The sequence below is a fragment of the Balaenoptera physalus genome (genome assembly GCF_965194825.1).
Source record: "Balaenoptera physalus genome assembly, chromosome: 1".
NCBI lineage: Eukaryota > Metazoa > Chordata > Mammalia > Artiodactyla > Balaenopteridae > Balaenoptera > Balaenoptera physalus.
This window is the reverse complement of record NC_138882.1, coordinates 150690080-150708840: the sequence shown is the minus strand read 5'-3', so window position 1 is coordinate 150708840 and position 18761 is coordinate 150690080. Positions and strand designations below refer to the sequence as shown.

Genomic DNA, 18761 nt, shown 5'->3' with positions numbered 1-18761 from the left:
TGTCCCTTCCTCAGCCAGAAAACAGGACCCAGAATGCCTAACTTCCAACTTGGGTGGAAGGGAATAAGGGAATGTGTGAAGCCCCCAAACACACTGCACGCAGCAAGAAAACAGACAGCCCCGGGAATCAATACATTGGGGTTCAAGCACTGTTGCCTGTACTAGCAAGGGACGACGATGGCAAGCCACTCAGCCCTTCTGCACTCGTTTCCTGTCACTGTGGTCCTGCTTGCTCATAAGGGTTGGGGAGGATTAAGCAATGGGATGGGCTGTGTTTTGTAAACCAGGAAAGCTGGTAATGTGGAAGCAAAGAGGATTCAGCAGGCCCACAGTGGCTGTTTTAACAGACCCCAGGTAAAAAACAGGGTGGGATAGGGCTGGCTACTCCGGCCCAACCTTTCAAAATGATCCTGCGTACAGAAAAGCAACACTCCCTGTAAAGAGATTCTGCCAACTATCCTGTAATGCGTTATGAACACCCCAGAACACCAGGATCAGGTCTTCCCCTTCCCACCTCCTCAGCTTGGAGGAGAAGCCACACCTACCCAGGCCGAGCCCCTGCCCCAGGACTATCCAGGATGAGGGTCGCCTGGGGGAATATGCCAGGTTATCCATTAGCTGCATTGTTTGTTTGTGGTTGGTGGTTCTGTGAAAATGCAACTTTTCATGATTTACAGCCAACGATTACTCCTCAGCAGCAGAAGCAGAAAAGTTTTTTTTTTTAAATAGGGGGAGGTAAACATCCTCCTGTATTTTCTTCAAGTTCTTTCAGAGATCGGTTTTACGTTTAACTCTTTAATCCTTCAGGAACTTATTCTGGTAAAGAATACGGATTTTACTCCTCAGTCAGTTGGTTCAGTACAATTTTTCCCACTCATTTGAAATCAGAGACAAAAATTCCTACACAGGCATGGGCCTGTTTCTGAGCTTTTAAAATTCTGTCCATTCTAATGATCAGAGTTTTACAATGTATTTTATTATCTCCTTCAATTCTTTAGTGGAAGTTTTCTTGTTTATTTTTATTTACTTATCTCCCCAAACTTCCTATTGTTTATAAAAGTCATCTTCCTACCAAAAGAAAAGAGTTCTTATATACATAAAAATTTGGAGGAGAACTGACACCTTTCCCAAACAGAGGCAGGATGTGATCCTCCCAGGATGTGATCTTTCTCCAATTATTCACATCTTTGTTGAAGTCACCAGTCAAGCATGGTGACTGGACCAATGGCAATGATCAGAAAGGCGGGTGAGTGTAGGCGATACATCTGGGAAAACCAAAACCCTCTCTTGCCCTGACTAAATGTTTTGTTCGGCAAATGTGGCACTGACTTGTTCTCAGGGTGAGGATGGAGAAGATGGAGCTCCTGACAACAGTGTGAGAAGGATGGAGTGGATGGCCCAACCCTGGGCGGGGTGGATGGCGGGGGCCATCTGGCATGATGCTCAGAAACGAGCAGGGTATTTTCACACCACCTCTCCCTGAACCCCCAGGCGGCCTTCTGAGGCAGACATAAGAACCCCGACTTTACAGATAAGAAAACAAATATCTATATGGAGAGCAGGCTGAAGGAGGCCTTTTTCTACTGGTCCTCCTGAGAGTCCACATCTACTCTTCCTCAGCCTTCAGCTCAGAAACTATGCTTTGTTTTTAAAGAAAGATCTGGAAAGCTTCAGCAACTCAGTTCTTTAAATTAGCATTTATCGTTTAATATAAAACACTTGCCTATTATAAAACATAGCAAAGTAAAAAGAAAATTAGTCACTGTATTTTGTTAAATAATGTCATAAGCACTTGTCCCCCTCTCGTTAAATGGCCAAAGAAAACATGATTTTTCAATGAGCCTAATATCATTATTCAACCAATTTAATTAACAGGGCATTGCATTCGTGTTTGCTAACTTAGTAGGTACAAAATCTTATCTCTTTGATCTCTTTGGTATTTTGACTTAATCTTTTGGATCACTAACCTTTTGAAACGGTTTCCACTGGCCATTTAGTAAAACAAAGGGCAAATCATTCATGTCCTTTGCTATTTAGTTATTTGACTTTTTTCCTTAGTGATATATAAGAGCTCTTTATATATTAAGGATATAACATATGGATATCTTAACAATTTTTTAAAAACCTCTTAAATGAAAACTTGAACCTGGGCTCATGACTTACTAGGCTCCCTCACGCCAAGATCTCATTTTCCTACGAAATCAGGAGTGAGCCCGTGGTCCTTTGAATGTCAGGGCTGGAATAACCATGGTTCTAGTAAATGGATAGTATAATTCATTGACATCTGGGTGGAGAATGGACTTTTGCTATCCTCCAATGAAAGGAAGCTCATGTTAATGGTGACTCAAGTGTCAGGAAGCTGAGGAGATAACTTATCCTTATCCTCTAAAGGCTCTTCCAGCTGTAAAATTAAGTAGCTCTTCAGTGCTTAACCCTGTGTCCTAGAGTATGACAATCATTGCTATTCTTTGATTTTGAAGTGAACATGTGCTCCTAATGGAAAACTTTCAAAAGAGCAGAAAAGGACAAAGAACAGAATGAAAGCAGCAACCAGTGTCATAGGGTGACAAAAGGGTTAAGAAATAATTCTTGCACATAAAACCCAATCCAAGGCCCCCCCCTCCACATCCATCAACATGACACTGCCCTCACCCCACTCCTCAACAGCAGGGGCTGTTTTACCCATCTCTAAGACCCAGAACAATGTGAGGTATACAGCAGGTGTTCAATAAATGATTACAACTTTTTATTAGTCAAAGACTGGCTCAAACCTGGCCATCTGAAGCCAGGCTTTTCCGGATTGCTAGGAATTGGCCTCTCCCTGCGGTTTCCAACTTGGAGTTAGAACTCCATTAAAGCACTCAGCAAAGCGTCTCATGTGAGTTTTCTCTAAAAACACAAAACCCAAACCCAAACCCCGTGACATTCACTGAGGCCTACACATCGGGGCTGCGGTAGGTGCCCAGGATGGAACTCCCCACTGGAGCAGGAGAGGAAGGAGTCAGAAGCCAGAGACCACCTGCGTGGGCTCGGGTCCTGGCTGGGAGCCCGTGGGCAAGTCCCTTCTCTCTCTGGGCCTCAGTCTTTCCACGTGTCGGATGGTGGAATTAGAGAAGGTGACCTCTAGGGCTCTTCTTCCAAGGTGCTCTCCCCAGCCCAGTCCATACACCCAGGGTGGGCAGGGACTGGAAACTGCAGCTCCTGCATGAACAGGAAGACCCTGAATTTCAACTCTTCTCCGTTCATTATAGAACACTCAGAGGTCAAAACTTAAAAACCGCCTAGAAACCTACTGTTACCAAAGCCTGCAGATAACAGCTGATGACACTTGGGCTCTCCCCTGCACCAACCGCACCCCCTAGCAGCCCCCCTCACCAATCTTTACCCATATATGCGTACGTGCATACATGGACTAAAAAAAGCAGAATCAAATAGGGCACGCAGTTTGGTAACTCAGGCATTTTTTAAAAACTAACTAAAATTCTTTTCTAAATAGAAAACAGGCCTTGCACTGAGCGGTGTGGCCCACTCCAGCCAGCTGCCTCCTCCAAGCCTCCGGGATACTGTCCACTTGGAAAGCCTGAGGTGCCTTCAGACATCTGCCTGAAGCTGTGAAAATTCTCCTCCCTGTAAAGTATTTTATTTTTGTTCACAGCCAGGGAGACTTCCAAGGAGGGCTCATCCTACAACTTTCTCCCTAAAGAGTAGGGTTTCTTTATGATCCCAGGGTGGTTACACAGCCACCGGGGCTTAGGGGTTCCCTGCAGCCCCTCAGCCTTGTTTGTGTGCTCCAGACACACGTCAGCTGGTTTCACACATGCCACTCCACCTACAGGCCTCCCCTGCCATCCAAATATGGTTGTCAATAGTGAGGGGAGATCCAGACACCTCCCCTGGAGGTGTGCGCCAGCCAGAATAAGCACATTCTCCCCCCACCCACCCTTCCCCCCCCGTAGAGATGCAGGGCTCAAACCTGGGGCCTCGGGATCTGAGCTACTGGGAGGAGGCTTGAAAGCTGTGCTAGGGAATCTGGACTTGCTGCTCTAGGCAACGGGGAAGAGTTCCCAGCAGAAGAGGCCCAGGACTTCTGAGAATCCCACCTGACCCCATCTTACCCCGTGCCAGGCATCCCAATGCACCACTGACAACCCACCCACCACCACCAGAGTACCCAAGGCTCCACAAATGAATGGAATTGGCAAGTCCTGGATGTGGTGCTGGGCCTTTTCCTCATTCCGTAGCAAGGAGTCCCCTGCGGCTCAAGGAACAACAGGGTCAGTCCAGAGGGACCAAGTGACAAGCTCCCAGGAGCCTCCCACCTCAGATCTTGTAGTATCTTGTGGTAGGTGACAAACATTCATGCTTCCTTCAAGAAGGGGAGACCTGGGGGATGTTCCCTACACGATATTACCTTCCAGCCTTACCCTGAGACCCCCAGTTAGCCTCACTCACAAACTAGCATGGGAATCCCCCCACCCGTTTTTATTCTCTTTTTAAAGTAGTTCTATGCACATGAAACTCCTGGAAAACTGAATAAAAACATGCTCAGAGTGAACGGCGGGACTCCTGCCAGGTCGGCCAACCCCTCCTGACTGGTTTACAAGGCTGCAAAATGGAACTTTGTTCTGCAAATCCCCTCCCTCCTCGCCCCACCCCAATACTCAGGCATGTAGCAGCACGGGGCCCACATGTGAAACCACCAAGTGTAGCCTTCCTTGACTGAAACTCAACACAGGCCACGTGGCCAAGCACTCAGGACACCAGAGGCACGTGGTGTGTGGTGTGTGGCTGTGTGCTCGCAGCTGGGCAGTGGAGGACTCTCGGGGGGGCGGGGGCACTCCTGCACTGAGAAATGAGGCCCTTTGAGGGATGCTCGTGTCCCGGGGAAGGAGGGACGCTTACACACGTGTCATCAAGACAGAGCCTTCAGCATTCTGTGCAAAATATTGGAGTGACCTGGGGCCCTCTGGGCCAAGTTTCCTAGAGGGAATTTTAGCAGTATCAACTGACTGAAGATGTAGCTGAGGGAATGGAGGGAATCTCATCACCCAGACGGAAAGGCCAAGACGGACAGAAGCAAGGTCAAAAGGGGAAGGTAAGGAAGAGGTCTCTTGGTTTTGTGTGCAGACCACAGAAGGGAATGTGTGAGAAAACACAGAGCTGTTGCTACGTGAAGAGACAGAACCAGCTGGCATTAAAAATAGGTTCGGATGACACACGGGAGTGAGCGACACAGGGTCCCTGCCTCCAAATAGCCAGGGGGTCGTCACGTGCACGAAGGAATGGGCGTCTCTCCCGTTGCCGCGGGATGGCCCTGGGTCCAGAGGTAGATGCTCCGAGCCACAGAAAGCACAGGAAGCAGTGGGCCATGCCACCTCGGGGTGGCTCAGCGGGGACAGGGCACAAGCGCACTCAAGGTCAGAGTACCTGGGTTTCATCTCTACTTGGCCACAACAGAGCCATGGGGACTGCCTCAGCCTCCCCTCTGAAAAGGGGAGAGCCACACTACCCAGCACCGCCTGGCGTTCTCTGGGGATTATTAGGAGAGGAAAGAGCCCTGGACAGAGGATCCTGGGATCAGGGTTCCAGCTCAGGCTGCAAACCACCTGCTGTGTGACTAGGGCTAGCCTTCCTGCTAGCCCTGCCCCCGGGCCTCTGCTCAGCTCCAAGCGAGGCAGCTGAGGTCCTGCTGCTACAGTGAACCAAGTGGGCATCACACTGAGCTCTCAGCCAAGCAACCTGAGAAAGGGTGACAAAAGCCCCAGCTCGCACAGCCAGGCCATCAGGCCCAAGTGAGGGCTGTCCTGACACCAGAGCTTCTTCCCCAAAGTCCCCATCTCACTTCTGTCTCCCCTGGGCAGAGAGGATGGATGCAGGAACGCAGAGAGGGCAGAGAGAAGCAAACGCCTTTTTATCCTGATCCCAGAGACCAGGAGAGAAGGAGGGGGGTACAATTTACTCCTCAACATCCCTGGGAAGGTGTCACTGCTGTTTACCGGTAAGAAAACAGGCCCAGAGAAGTGCATTATCCTAAGTGTTCTAACTTTAGTCTCTCTGTCCCTCCACCCCCAATTTCGGCCTGAGAAACCCAAATAATGCACCCCCCCTCACTCTGCCACCAACCCCTGCAGTTCTCAAGGAGAGTTCTGTGTGCTTTTTGATGCTTATGAAAAGAAACGACAGACATCATTACAAACATAAGGTAAGCACAAGGCATTCTCTACATCTGAGATCATCCACATGTTTTTCTCTTCCCAAAGTAGACTGGCCTTCTAACTCTGCTCCTTCCGGCAAGTATTTCACTGAGCTGGCCTCCACTAAGGGTGTGTGTGTGTGTGTGCACGCGTGTGTGTAGGAATGCAAGATCTCGGTGAAGAGTCTGTTGGATCTAATAGGCAAATTACCCTGGGAAGAGAAGGAGAAACAAGGGAGGTGGGGAGTTTAAAAAGGTTACGAGTGCTTTATACATGTCCATGCGTTCAGCAGACACTGGCTCCTGGGCCGCCAGGGATGCACTGTGCCTGCCGGGGTGGGAGATGACAGAGGCTCGGCTCTGCCCTTAAGGTCTAAGGGATGAAATGGGTCTCCGCGAGAGAACTGAGGGACGTGGGAAGGTGCTCCGGGCGGGCGCCGCGAGGCGGGGATTAGGGGGATCAGGGAGGCTTTATGGAAGAGGTGGCACTCAAGCCAGGGCCTTAAAGGACGGCAAGCCTCGGAGATGCAGGAGGTGATAGAGAGGTGAGAGATTACTGCTGTCATCTTAGCCCTCCCCTGGAACCAGGCCTTCTGACAGCTTCTCCTTCAGAGCATAAATCCCGCCAGGCCTCTCTGCCCTCCCCAGAGCTCCACTCCATCTCATTGACGGGGTGGGCGTGGGGCTTACCCACTTCCCCTCCCCCAGAGGGAGGCTCTTCAGAAGAAGGGGGGCCAGCTGCCCACCCAGCTCGCCAGCTAACCTTGGTGCAGCTCATCCCCATTCTCCCAACAACCCGGCAGGGACTACAGATGAGAAAACAGAGGCTCAGGGACTTGTCCAAGGTCACTCAGCTCGGACCAGGCAGAACTGGAAGTCAAGCCCAGACCTTTTAGCCGTGTTCCGGCTTCTCTGGTCTGTTTTGAAACTGACGCTTAAAGATGCTGCCCAAAGGGGTGGGGGGAGAGGTCCAGGCTCTAGGCCCAGCCCCTCCATTCTCCAGCAGCCGGGGTACACGGGCACCTCACTTTACCTTTCTGAGCCCTTCATCATCGTCTAGTAAAGGGGGGGGGGGTCTCTACCCTGGGCAGGGGTGTGGGGAACCTGAATATGACTCCTCAGATAAGGGGCTCAAACTCCTGAGCCAGCGACACAGCACCAGGTGGAAGACAGGCGCGTTTGCTTTTTACGATTCCATGAACATGGGGCAGGCCAGAGCATGGAGAGGGTCAGGGCCATCAGAGGACAACGTCCTTGGCTCGACAGAACCCAGTCTTCTGAGGAGCGACCTCTCTCTACTTTTTTAAAAAATGAAACAAAGGCACCCCAGTGGGAACATTTCCAAGAGGAAGAGGAGCTGGCTTCTCTGTGCTGAGAAGATCATGGCCACCATCCCACCGGGCCCTCCCCATCCATCCCAGGAAGCACTCAGCTTCTTCTTGGAATTGGATCAGAGGGCATCGCTTGTGTGAGAGGTGGAGCCCCGTGTAATTAATACCTGGTTATGCTGCGGATGCCAGCCAGAGTGCCCTCCCCCGTGTGCAAACACCTCCCCAGCTGGGCCGCGTGGCAGAGGGCGCGGGTCCTAGGCGTGTACACGTGAGACAAGGGAGATTAAGGGCTATAGGTCCCCCCTGCAAATGAACAGTGAGGAGTGGATCAACAGCACGCTGTTTGTACAACGCTGATTTTCTTCTTAAAGAGAGATGAGCTTCAGGCCCTGGTTTACACCATTAGCAAAACACACACACACACACACACACACACACACACACACACACACACACACACACACACACACACACACACACACACACACACTTCCCACTGTCTTAAAGGAGCCTCTTACAACTGCAAACATGTCATAGTAGGCCAGTGACAGCTCCTTAACAAGAACCCTGGCAGTTGCTTCTGCAAAGTGGAAAATTCCCTGGCATGGGCCTGCACACATGCTCAGTTCCAATGACAACTTAATCCTGCCAGGACTGAGGTGTGCAGAGAACAAAAAAACCACCCACTTCAGAAACTTTCTTTTTTTAAGTTTAAGAGAAATCGTTAAAGGTATGGCCCCTGGAACACCTTTCAAGAATGGGGACCCACACTTTGCTCAGCTGGCACCAGATTCAGTGGGGACAGGGTCACCCTCCCTCGGCTCAGCCTCTGTCCTGACAGGACAAGGTGCACAGTCTGAAAAGTTCACCCGGGTCCCCTGACCTCAAAGTGGGGAAGTTTACACTTGGCTGGGGAGGGGTGTGTAAACGAAGGAGCCGGGAATCCTTGGGCTCTCTTGACGGGCCAGGAAGGTCTGTAGGCGCATGGGCTCAGCGCTGAGCAGATGCCGCCTAAGCCTTTAAAGCGAGCACTAATTGCGCTAATTTAGCTAACAGTCTCTGTTTCGTCCCCCATGCCGGTCAAACAGGGTCCTTTGGTACTGCTGGAGAGATGCAAGCTGTTGGCCTTACTGTTATTTTGTCAGCCACTGAACGACTCATTGGAGTCATTAATTGATTTATTACTGCTGCCTGCTCAGAGGGTTTAGCAAATAAGGAATGATGTAGGTCAAAACACAAAGGAAACTGGACCAAACAATGCCACGAGAAGCTGGGCACTTAGAGTCTGCCACTGTCCACTTGGGCAGCCCTCCATGCCCAGCTGTCACATGGGGGACAGGCTCTCCTGCCTGCAATCCGGGTGCCAGCCTGCCTCCAGCTCAGGTGTCAGTGCTGCCCAAGAGGCAGAAGGTGGAGAAGCTCATCTGGAGGGCTCCTGGGCATCTGCCAGGCGAGGTCACCAGCAACTGGGTTGCAACAGCTGGGCCTGTGGCTCGGCCCTCCAGGACAGGGGGAAGCCAGGGAGAGGGCCCCAGCCAGGGCTCTACTCCTCCGGAGATGGCATGCTCTGGCCACACCTTCCCTCTCTCCCTGTACTGCCCACAGGAGTGACAGGACAGCAACAGCTGACAGTAACACGCAACTCCTAATGCCTGGCCCTTTTGTACTTATCTCTGATCCCCTCAAAGTCCCAGGGGGCAGGTGGCATTATCATCCCTATGTTACAGAAAAGAAAACTGAAGCTCAGAGAGCTGATCTGCCCATGGTTCCACAGCAGGCCAGGAAGTTAGCAGTCCTGGGATCTGAACCCAGGTCTACCTGACTTCAAACCCCACATTGCTTCCCCTCTATCAAATTCTTTAGCTCACACAAAACGGCACTACAGTTCGGCCTCAATGATAACGCCCCAAAAACTAGCTAGGTGAATGAGAACAGGGCAACCCCCACCCCCTTCTCGGAGCCCCAGGTACCTCATTTATAAAACGACAGGGTTAAGGTGGGTGAGCCCTGAGGCTACACGAGGAATGAGATGACAGAACTCAGTCCCTTCTACTCCCCACCCACTGCCCTGGCCCCCTGCGATGCTGACGGGTTGGCTGTGCCATCAACACACGCCTAGCGCTCCCTTCCTTCTGTGAAGGCTCCTGCCTTCCCTATGGTTTCCCCTGCTGCCCTACCTGCCCTTCAAACCTAAATGCAGCAGGTACAGGAAGTCTTCCCAAGACAAGGCCAGGCACCCAGTAGGTGCACAATGAAGGTTTGCTGCACTGGATGAGACTGGAGAAAAGTACCCGTGTCCTGCCCTGCTCCCAGTCCCTGGGGCTCTGAACAAACACAGGGAGTGGTGTTGAGACGAGGGAGCCAGGACGGGGATTTACAGAACTGTTAACACCCCCAACAAGACGATTCACGAGGTCACAGATCCTGGACACGTCTGTGTGTGCACGTGTCTCTCTCTGTCTCTGAGGCAGGAACGGTAATAGCTCTGGAACTCAGTGTCCCTAAGGAACCAAACACAGCCAGTCTGACTGACTCAAACTCTGTGATTACAGGTATCAGCCCCTCAAAGACAATTCATACCCCACGCTGCCTGGTGGCATTCTAGAACAGAGCCTACCCTGGCAAGCTTGCAGGAGGCCCACTAAGGGTGGTGGACTGTTTAATTTGCTCCAAAAGTGATGCAGAGGGGCTAAAGAGGTAGGTCCTGCATGAACTAAGACACACGCTACTTCAGTCCTCGACACAGGCCGGCTGGCAGAGCAGGTTTCTGCGGCCTGTTGAGGCCTGGCCAGAGCGCTGCAGGGCAAGGCGGGGCTGCCCTTCGGAGGTCATCACAAAGAGGTCCACAGATATTTGTTGAGTGTCTACCAGGCACACAAGGCAGGGCTTTCTTGTTAGCGTCCCCCCAAAATGGGGCCAGAGCGTGCAAGGGCACACTCAGCCTTTTGGATCCTAGTGAGAACACTGATAAGGGAGTAGGGCCAGGAGCCCAGCCTGGAAGGACCAGAGATGACCTGACCAGTCAAAGGCTTCAGAGGGGCCAGGGGACTTTATCTACTGCGACTTCTGACCCAAACTTGGCTTCTGAAACATACACGAGATTTCCCACAGTGGTCCACGCCCAACTCCCCCCCATCAATCCATACGGTATTGAAAGCACAAAGGAAGGTCTTTATACAGAGACCTTCATCAGGGTCCAACAAATTAGATCCTTTAAGCCCCATTAGAAAAAGAATAACCTATTACTATTCACATATATTTAGTACTCTCTAGCTTACAAGGCCTTTCTTTCACCCAAAGTCACTTGATGAATATGCTCAACCACCCCACCGCACAGGCCGGCCCCTCTCTCTGGAACACTCTCCTGCACTCTCTCCCCCTGGGCGATACCTCTTCATCCTTTATGTGTTCCTCATCACTGCACGTGTCACATCTGACTGTTAATTCCTTATTAAATTAGCCAACTGTCTTTGCAGAGACGGGGGCCGGAATGGTGTGCACAGCATAGAGAAGGTGCTGGCTCAGTAAATATTTTTTGGATGAATCAAGTTCTTGCAGAAATCCTGCTTATCAAGAATAGTCGCCATGTCCACAAGGTCGAACTGCAAGACTAGCTAACTCAGTCAGCAACTAACTTACCATTTGGCTACATCCATACAATTACCTTCTTCCCTCCAAACGATCACACACACACACCCACACACACACACATGCGCGCACCCCACCATCCCCACACACATCTTAGAACAGGCCGTTTCCTCTGCCTGTAAAATCCAAGCTTTGGGTGTTCAGAAAACCTGGGCGCAGGTGCTGCTCGGCCTTTCTGGCAAATGACTTGGGTGGCCACTTCTCCTAGAGTCAGGTCAGTAAAATGAGATCATCATTATACCTCCCCTCCCAAGACAGCTGTGGAGACAGCTTAGGTTAACATCTGGGCAAAGCATCTGTAGTTCCAAGAAGGACAAAAGCAATGAGAGGGAGTGGGGTGGCCTCTAGGAGCTAAACTGCCATTGTCTATCATTCCCACTTAGGAAGGAAGCCAAGCCTGGGCCCAGCGGGCTGGGTGCAGCTGAGGGGACCGCATGGTCTTTATGAGTTGCTGAGATCTAGCCACCTCTCCCAGCCCTCTGGGTCAAGCCTCCCTTCCATCTCCAAAGCAGAGCCTGCTATTTATTCTCAGACAGGTTGGATGCTCCGGTTCTCAGCCTCCCTGAAAGCAGATGTCTGCTCCGCTGGCCCAGGGAGCCACTTTTTCCACAGGCTTCTTAGAGGGACCAGAGAACTGGCCTACTACCTCAGGGCTTGCGGACAGGCAGAGGTGGGAGGGGCCCCTCCTGGGCCTGGGCGGAAGGTGAGGAAGACATCAAGGCAGAGTTCTCACCTTGAGATGCCTTTCTCTGTGTCCTAGAAAATGCACCCCACAGACAGAGGAATCCTCTGCCAATGTGAGGACTTTCCTTCGCAGCTGGACCCTCCAAGCCACAGGTTTGAAAAAGACATGGTTCTTGGAATCAGAGACAAGCCACAGAGCAAGCCCTGAGCTCACTCAGTAGGAATGCGTCTTCCTCCTCCTCCTCCTCCTCCCCCTCCTCCTCCTTGATTCAATCCCTCACTTTGACCAGGCAGAGAAAAGAGAAGGGTAAGAGGCAGAGAGAAGGAGGAGGAGGGTGGGCAAAGACCAGGCTCTCTAAGCCTACAGGGACCTCTGGCTGCACCCCTGTTCTGTGCTTACCATGTCCTGAGAATGGCTCCAGCTCCTCACCAATCAAGTCTCAGCGCCGCCCGCCCCCCCACCCCCGCAGGACACTGTTTGTGCTACTTTTACTTTCTCTGCTCAACAAGCTCCTCCACCACCTTCCCTTTATCTGCCTATAGAACTCCTAGTCACCTACCCATGCCCAGCTCAAATGTCCCTGCTTCCCAGCCCAGAGCAAGCATGAAAGTCCCTGAGTAGGTTCGTGAGCTAGAACTCCATGTTAGAAGATACCTGCTTCCACCTGCAACTGTCTCAACAAGGCATCCAATGGAACATTCAATACCAATGAACTCCTAACCAAGGGCTGCCATGGTAAAGTGAACAGAGCACTGGACCCAGGGGAGGAGCTTCAGCTCCCCAGCTCCCTGGCTAATTCAGAGGCAGACACTTCACTTCTGTCTTGAAATGCTCTCCCCCAATACAAGACAATACCTCTACTGGGGTTGGCATGAGTTAATGCAAACAAGGAGATAATGGAAGGGCTATGATCTCATCTCAGCCTCTCTCTTCCTCCCATTCCAACCTCCCTCTTTTCTTGTTCCCCAAGCTTCAGCCATGAGAAGCACATGCTGGTCCCCAGCCTTTGCACGTGCCATCCCTCCACCCAAAATGCCCACCTCCCTGCTGGTGTCTGCCATTCCAATCCATCCATCCCTCCTCATGCTGCCCTGGGTACCGGGCAGGATGATTTTTTCTTCTTCCAAGTCCACGTGAAACTCTGTGACTCCTCCAACACTATCTACTTGGCCTTATTACATGGACAAAGGCTATCTCCCTGAAGGACTACTGGTTCCAAAAAGTAGAATCCAAATATTTATTATGTCTAATAATCAATAACCACTGAATGACTTGGGGCTGTGAGAGAGTTTCTGGACAAGGCTAGGTCTGGCTCTTCTGGGAAATTTCTTCTTGTTTTTCTCCTTTATAAAGATGCAACTTTAAAGAACAGAACATACTCTCATAAACCCAAATGTCAAAAGGGACAAAGAGGGGCCTTATCTTCCAAAAGTTTCCATGTTTCTCTTCTCAAGCAATCACTGGAGAAGAGAAACACGGAAACCTTGGAAAAGGGTTGAATATGAATCTTAGTTCTGTTCCTAGCTTGAAAGGTGTTAAGTCACATAGACATGGCAGGACCATCCTTAAAGGATGATGACCAAGCTTTCCACTCTGCTGCAAATCTGGTCTAAAAGAGTCTGGTTTTCTTCTACTTTTGTCTAATTGCGTTTGAGGCTGTGGTCTGTCTGGTCTTCTCCACTGAAGACAGGAGTTTTTAATCAGATTTGGGTAATCCACAGGCCTTCAGAAAATGTGAATCTAGAACCTTAAAACAGGAAGAAGTCCCCCAGCCCCTCTGCTAATAGACACAGCCTCGGGTCCACGGACCTGGGTGGAGGGCAGGAAAGGTCTAAGACCTGGGTCTCCTAAGACGTCATGCCTTGGCAGTCTTATCTAGAAAATGGGAATAATACGCCCTGCTTCACAGAGTTTGTGAAAGTAAAGTTTCTGCTTCCCCCGGAACAGTGCCAGGCCTACATCCATCAGGTGCTCAATAATTACTTTGTTGAATGGACACTCCTTCTAAACCCTCCTCTCCACTTTTTCTCCACCGAGGAAGGCCCATGGCCTGTAGGGACCAGGTGGGAACTGCTTACTTGTAGAGCCTCTCAGTGCTCCCATCTCTGCCCCCCCAAGCTTGCTGGTTCTGCTTCCCAGGGACAGAAGTAACCCACCACACTACGTAGGCGCCAAAGGAGGCTGGTCTCACTTAATCCTCCCAATAGCCTGCTCCTTTGTTTCCTATCCGACCTATCTTGCCAATGAAGACCACAACGGTTAAGTGTCTTTACAAGGTCACGCTTCTTCCTGGCTGGGTCCAGTCATCACACACCTACATACCATACTCCCTCCAGTGGGAACCAGAAGGAAGACTTCAGTCATGGAAAGGAAAGACTTTAACCCTACAATCAGGCCCTCCAGTGCTGGCACCAGTGTGAGGCAGGTTTCTTCAACCTTAACGTGCCCATCTGTGAAATGGGAAGTCACCATTCCCTGCCTGGCCTACCTGACACAGGAGTGTGAAGAAACAAACAGGAAACTGGGTGTGAATGGAAGGGCAACTGCATCCCCTGCCCCCAGACAATCCAAGGGGCTGGAAAGGAAGGGAGGACACTATAGTGACAAAGGCTTGTGGCTAGGAGTCACTGGCTGGTTGCCCCCATGAGTCCCTTCCCCTCACCTATAAAACAACAGGGGTGGATTCGACTCCTGGTTCCCAAACCTGGCTGCATATCAAAATCACCTTGGGGGGAAACTTCCCTGGCAGTCCAGTGGTTAACACCCCCGTGCTTCCACGGCAAGGGGTGCGGGTTCGATCCCTGGTCAGGGAACTAAGATCCCACATGCCATGTGGCGCAGCCAAAAAAAAATCACCTGGGGACTCTCAACAACGCAGCCGCTGCTCTCCCGAGGCGGTAGGGATCCAGCTTTGGGGAGCTCCTGGATCAGATGTCCCAGAAGATCCCTCCTGGGTCCGGCCTCCGCCCTGACCAGCCCCCGGTCTGGGGGTGCCTAGCCAGATGGGCAGCCTCTTCTGCCCCTCACCCTCCCCAGCTAGGCTCCCAGGAGGCCTGCAGGAAGCCTCTGGATGCAGGTCGGGGCTTAGACAGCCGCCCAAACAGGTACGGGCCCAGATTTAATTGGCCTCTCGGTTAAGCTTTCTAATCTCATTAAAGCTGCCTCCATCATGCAGACCATGGCTCTGAATTTAATAACAGAAGAGCACTGCCCCGCCCCACTGTAAGCTGATCAGGTCTGGGGAGGTCCGAGAGGACCACTCTGGACCCAAGGCCCCCGGCTGCAGTCGGACCCCTCTGGGCCCTACCATGCCATGCTGCCATGCCGATGGCACACACTCAGACTGAAAGAAGAAGGGCACACTGCAAAGGGGGCAGGAGGGAAGGAAGTGGGAGAAAGCGCTTAGAGCAGGGGTGCAGGGCCAGACCTGCCTACCCCACCCTGGAGAGCCGGCGCTGTCTCCACGACTTGCAATAAATACAAACCACCAAGTAATTGTCTTCATCTTATCAGGGTGCAATAACGTCAGGAGACAGCAGCCCTTCTGGGCAGAGTGCAGGCCTCACAGCTGCCATCCCCCATTCGTTCTGCAGCTCTCGACCCCGACTTCATTCACAATGGGAGGGAGAGAGCAGAGGCCTGGGGTTTGGGGTCCACATGGCTCCTCTGGCAGAGAAGGCTTGTCCTGCCCCCCACCCTTACCCCACCCATCCCGTCCCCCTGAGAGGAGGTACACACAGCCCTTCCCCGACAAGTATGTGAGGAGGGCTGAGCAAGGAGCCAGCTCTTGGACATCGGCTCCAAAAACACCACGGTCAACGTGTGCAAACATCCCTGTGCAAATACACATCGCCCACTTCTCGCTCATCTCGCGCTATCTAAATATATCCCGAGGAAGTAACTTGGCAGTGATGAGAAATTCTGCAGTGGCTCCAAAGTAGCAACAACAAAACACACACACACACACACACACACACATGCGTACTCTGCTCTGTTCTGGGTGCCATGCTGGGTCAAGGACAGGCGTGGAGACACACACACACAGGTGATAACCGCCCAGAGTGTGTTGGGGGCTCAGTCTTAGTGGTCAGTTATTATTAATGTTTAACAGGGAAGACGAGATCTTAGAAGGGAAGGGACTCCGTGCAGGTTCCAAGCTGGATGAGCACAGATGCCCTGTCCAAGGGAGATGCTTGGGGGCACACCCAACCGAGTACACACACACCCATCCCTACCCCCTCTGGAACTCGCTTTAAGACACTGGCATTTCCCACTCCACTTGCCAAGAATGGAGCCACCCTGCCCTGCATGATCCTCCAACCCCTGGAAACAAAGGCAGCAGTCATGGGGGTAGGCTAGCACACTGCAGGCACTGGTCCCATGCCTTCCCCCACCCCTGCCATCTTCACCAAAGGGGAAATGGAGGCCCACAGTAAGAGAGACACGCCCAGGACCAGGCCAGGGCGCTCCTTATTCCACCACACTTTTGCTCTTTGGATAATCTACATAGAGGTGGCTTTTAATTTTTTTTCAGTGCCTTCAGCAAATCTAGGCTGTTTACAATCACCCCTAAGCCCACCATCTTGGGTACAAGGGCAGCAAATTATTAAGAAAATGTGCGAGAGTTGGGGGGTGTGGGCAATCCTCCCAATTCTCAATAGGCCAGTTCTCAATAGGCCGGGCTGACTCCTAGCTTCCACACAATACCCCAGGCCACGTCTTCCCCACCCTTCAACTGGACTCGCTCCTCAAGGCCGGATCAGTGCACCAGCCTCCTTGCTGGTGGATCTGCCCCAGTCGTCCCCTTATCCCTCCTCCTTTCCCCAAGCAAACCTAACCAGGCCACTAACAGGCAGGCTCACAACCTCAGAGGACCCTGCTCCAAGCTTCGCGCTGCCCAGCTGGGCCCTTCAGAGCTCCGGCTCCGCCCCCACAAGCCTTCCTTCCTGAACGTGGCAAGTCTTTTCAACCTTCCAAGCGTTTATACAGACTATTCCCTTACCCTGGAATGCTCTCATCACACTCTTCCCTTTCAGTCATTATCTTCTGCTTTTTTCTCTTGGGGACCCACACAAAATGCCACCGCGCCCAGGAAGCCCTCTGGGTCGAGCCAGGAGAGACTTCTCTTGGGACATGCAGTGACGGGGCCCCGTGCAGCACCATCGTCATCTGCTTACATCCGGCTTTCTCACTAGACCATCAGATTCCAGAAGGCAGATGGCCTCTTAGGCATCTCCATAACCAGCTAAGGGTCCGGCACACCAAAGGCATTTCCAGGCCAACACAACTTCCAAAAGAAACTTGAAGTCTCAGAACCAACACCAGAGACATGGTTTACTCCAATTCCAGCTTTTTAAAGTCAGGAGAAGGAAGGCCCGAGGAGGATAGGGGAGCGTCGACATCACACCGCTGGTTAGCAGTGCTGGACCGGTGGCTGGCCAGGGTCTTCATCGACTCCTCCAGGTCGGCCAAAAGCTCCTACAGCAAGACCCAACTCCGGAGATGGCTACCAGGATGAAACATCCAAGAAAGAGGGGCATCAGACAGGTCGAGAGGCAGCACGGGAAGAGCCGGCTCAGGGGCTCTGGAGCCTAGCAGCAGGGAACGCACCGGGCAGCCTGGAAGCCCCAAGCGGAGACACTGGCCCAAGTGTCCTGAGCAGGTGCTTAACCAAAACAGGAGGAAGGACTGAGGACAGGACCTGGCACGTGAAGCACTCAAGAAACATGTGCTGCTGCACCATTAATGGCACAAACGACCAATTACATACCAACGCAACACAGGATACCGCGCAGGCCTGCACCCAGCTCCGGGATCCCAGAGAAAGGAGGATTATTTCTGCTGGGGTGTGGGGCAGTCTGGGGCGGTGACATCTGATCAGACACCATCTGTTATTTTTCTCTAATTGCTCTACATGTGTAAAATTTTGATTCTAAGCTAGAATCGTGGACTCCAAGAGGCCGAGACCACGGCTGCTTCCCCTGCCTTCCCCAGTCCCTCTCTCCAAAACACCCATTCCACAGCAGGGCTCCTAGCAGAGACTGAGGGACCCCGACAAGAGGGACAGCCCTTCTATTTCAAAGAGGAGGTAAAACCAGCGCTGGTTCCCCACAAGCCTGCTTTACCTGCAAAAGCTTCCTGAGCCCAACGAGAAACCCAGCAGCGTCCACGGGCACTACCAACACCCCCATGTGCCCTGTGTCCCCGGAGTGGCATGAAGACATGGGCACTCCTAGGCTCTACCAAACACTTCTCTGGTCTGCCAGGTGGCGCTGGGTATCTTACACACTGACCTACATCCCCCCCTGAACAAGCCTGCATGATAGGAATCACAATTCCCACTTGACAGACTGGGAAGACAGGCTCAGACAGAGGTCCCTTGACGAGGTCAGTGGTAGGCCCACACGGAGTCTCTTACCACATCACACAGCCCATAGGACCCATTCTCTGCCAACAGCTGCCTGCAACAGAAGCCTCACCAGGATCGCCTGGTATGAATTAGAGCCCACTCAGACACCCCACTTGCAAGAACACCAGATCAACTTTGCTTTCCCAGCACCAACTAACCTGAGGGGCACCCCGTACCAGGTGGGGTCATTCACACAGACCATACCATACCCCAGTTTTAACGGCCGCTCCCACCTTCTCACTTTCCCGAGGCCTCACTCCCACCCGCCCCCAGCCACGTCCCAGTTTCCAAAGAAGCCCCAAAGAACACAAACTCCAATTATTCCCTTTCTTGTTTGAATAATGGCCACTTCACAATTCTCCCTTCCATGCCGGGACCCTCGCAGCTCTGAGCGGGCGCTCAGGCCAGGGAGAGAGAACAAACGGGAGGGGGATGAAAAACACACACAACAGTAAGCTCCAACCCAAACAGAACTAATCCATTCAGAGCCAAAGG

The 18761-nt window shown here is 52.0% G+C and overlaps 1 protein-coding gene across 15 annotated transcripts in view; it reads right to left on the bottom strand.

Moving 5' to 3' along the window:
- The window catches only part of SSBP3 (single stranded DNA binding protein 3), a 162864-nt gene that overhangs the window by 50042 nt on the left and 94061 nt on the right, over positions 1 to 18761 (bottom strand). The window lies entirely within an intron of this gene.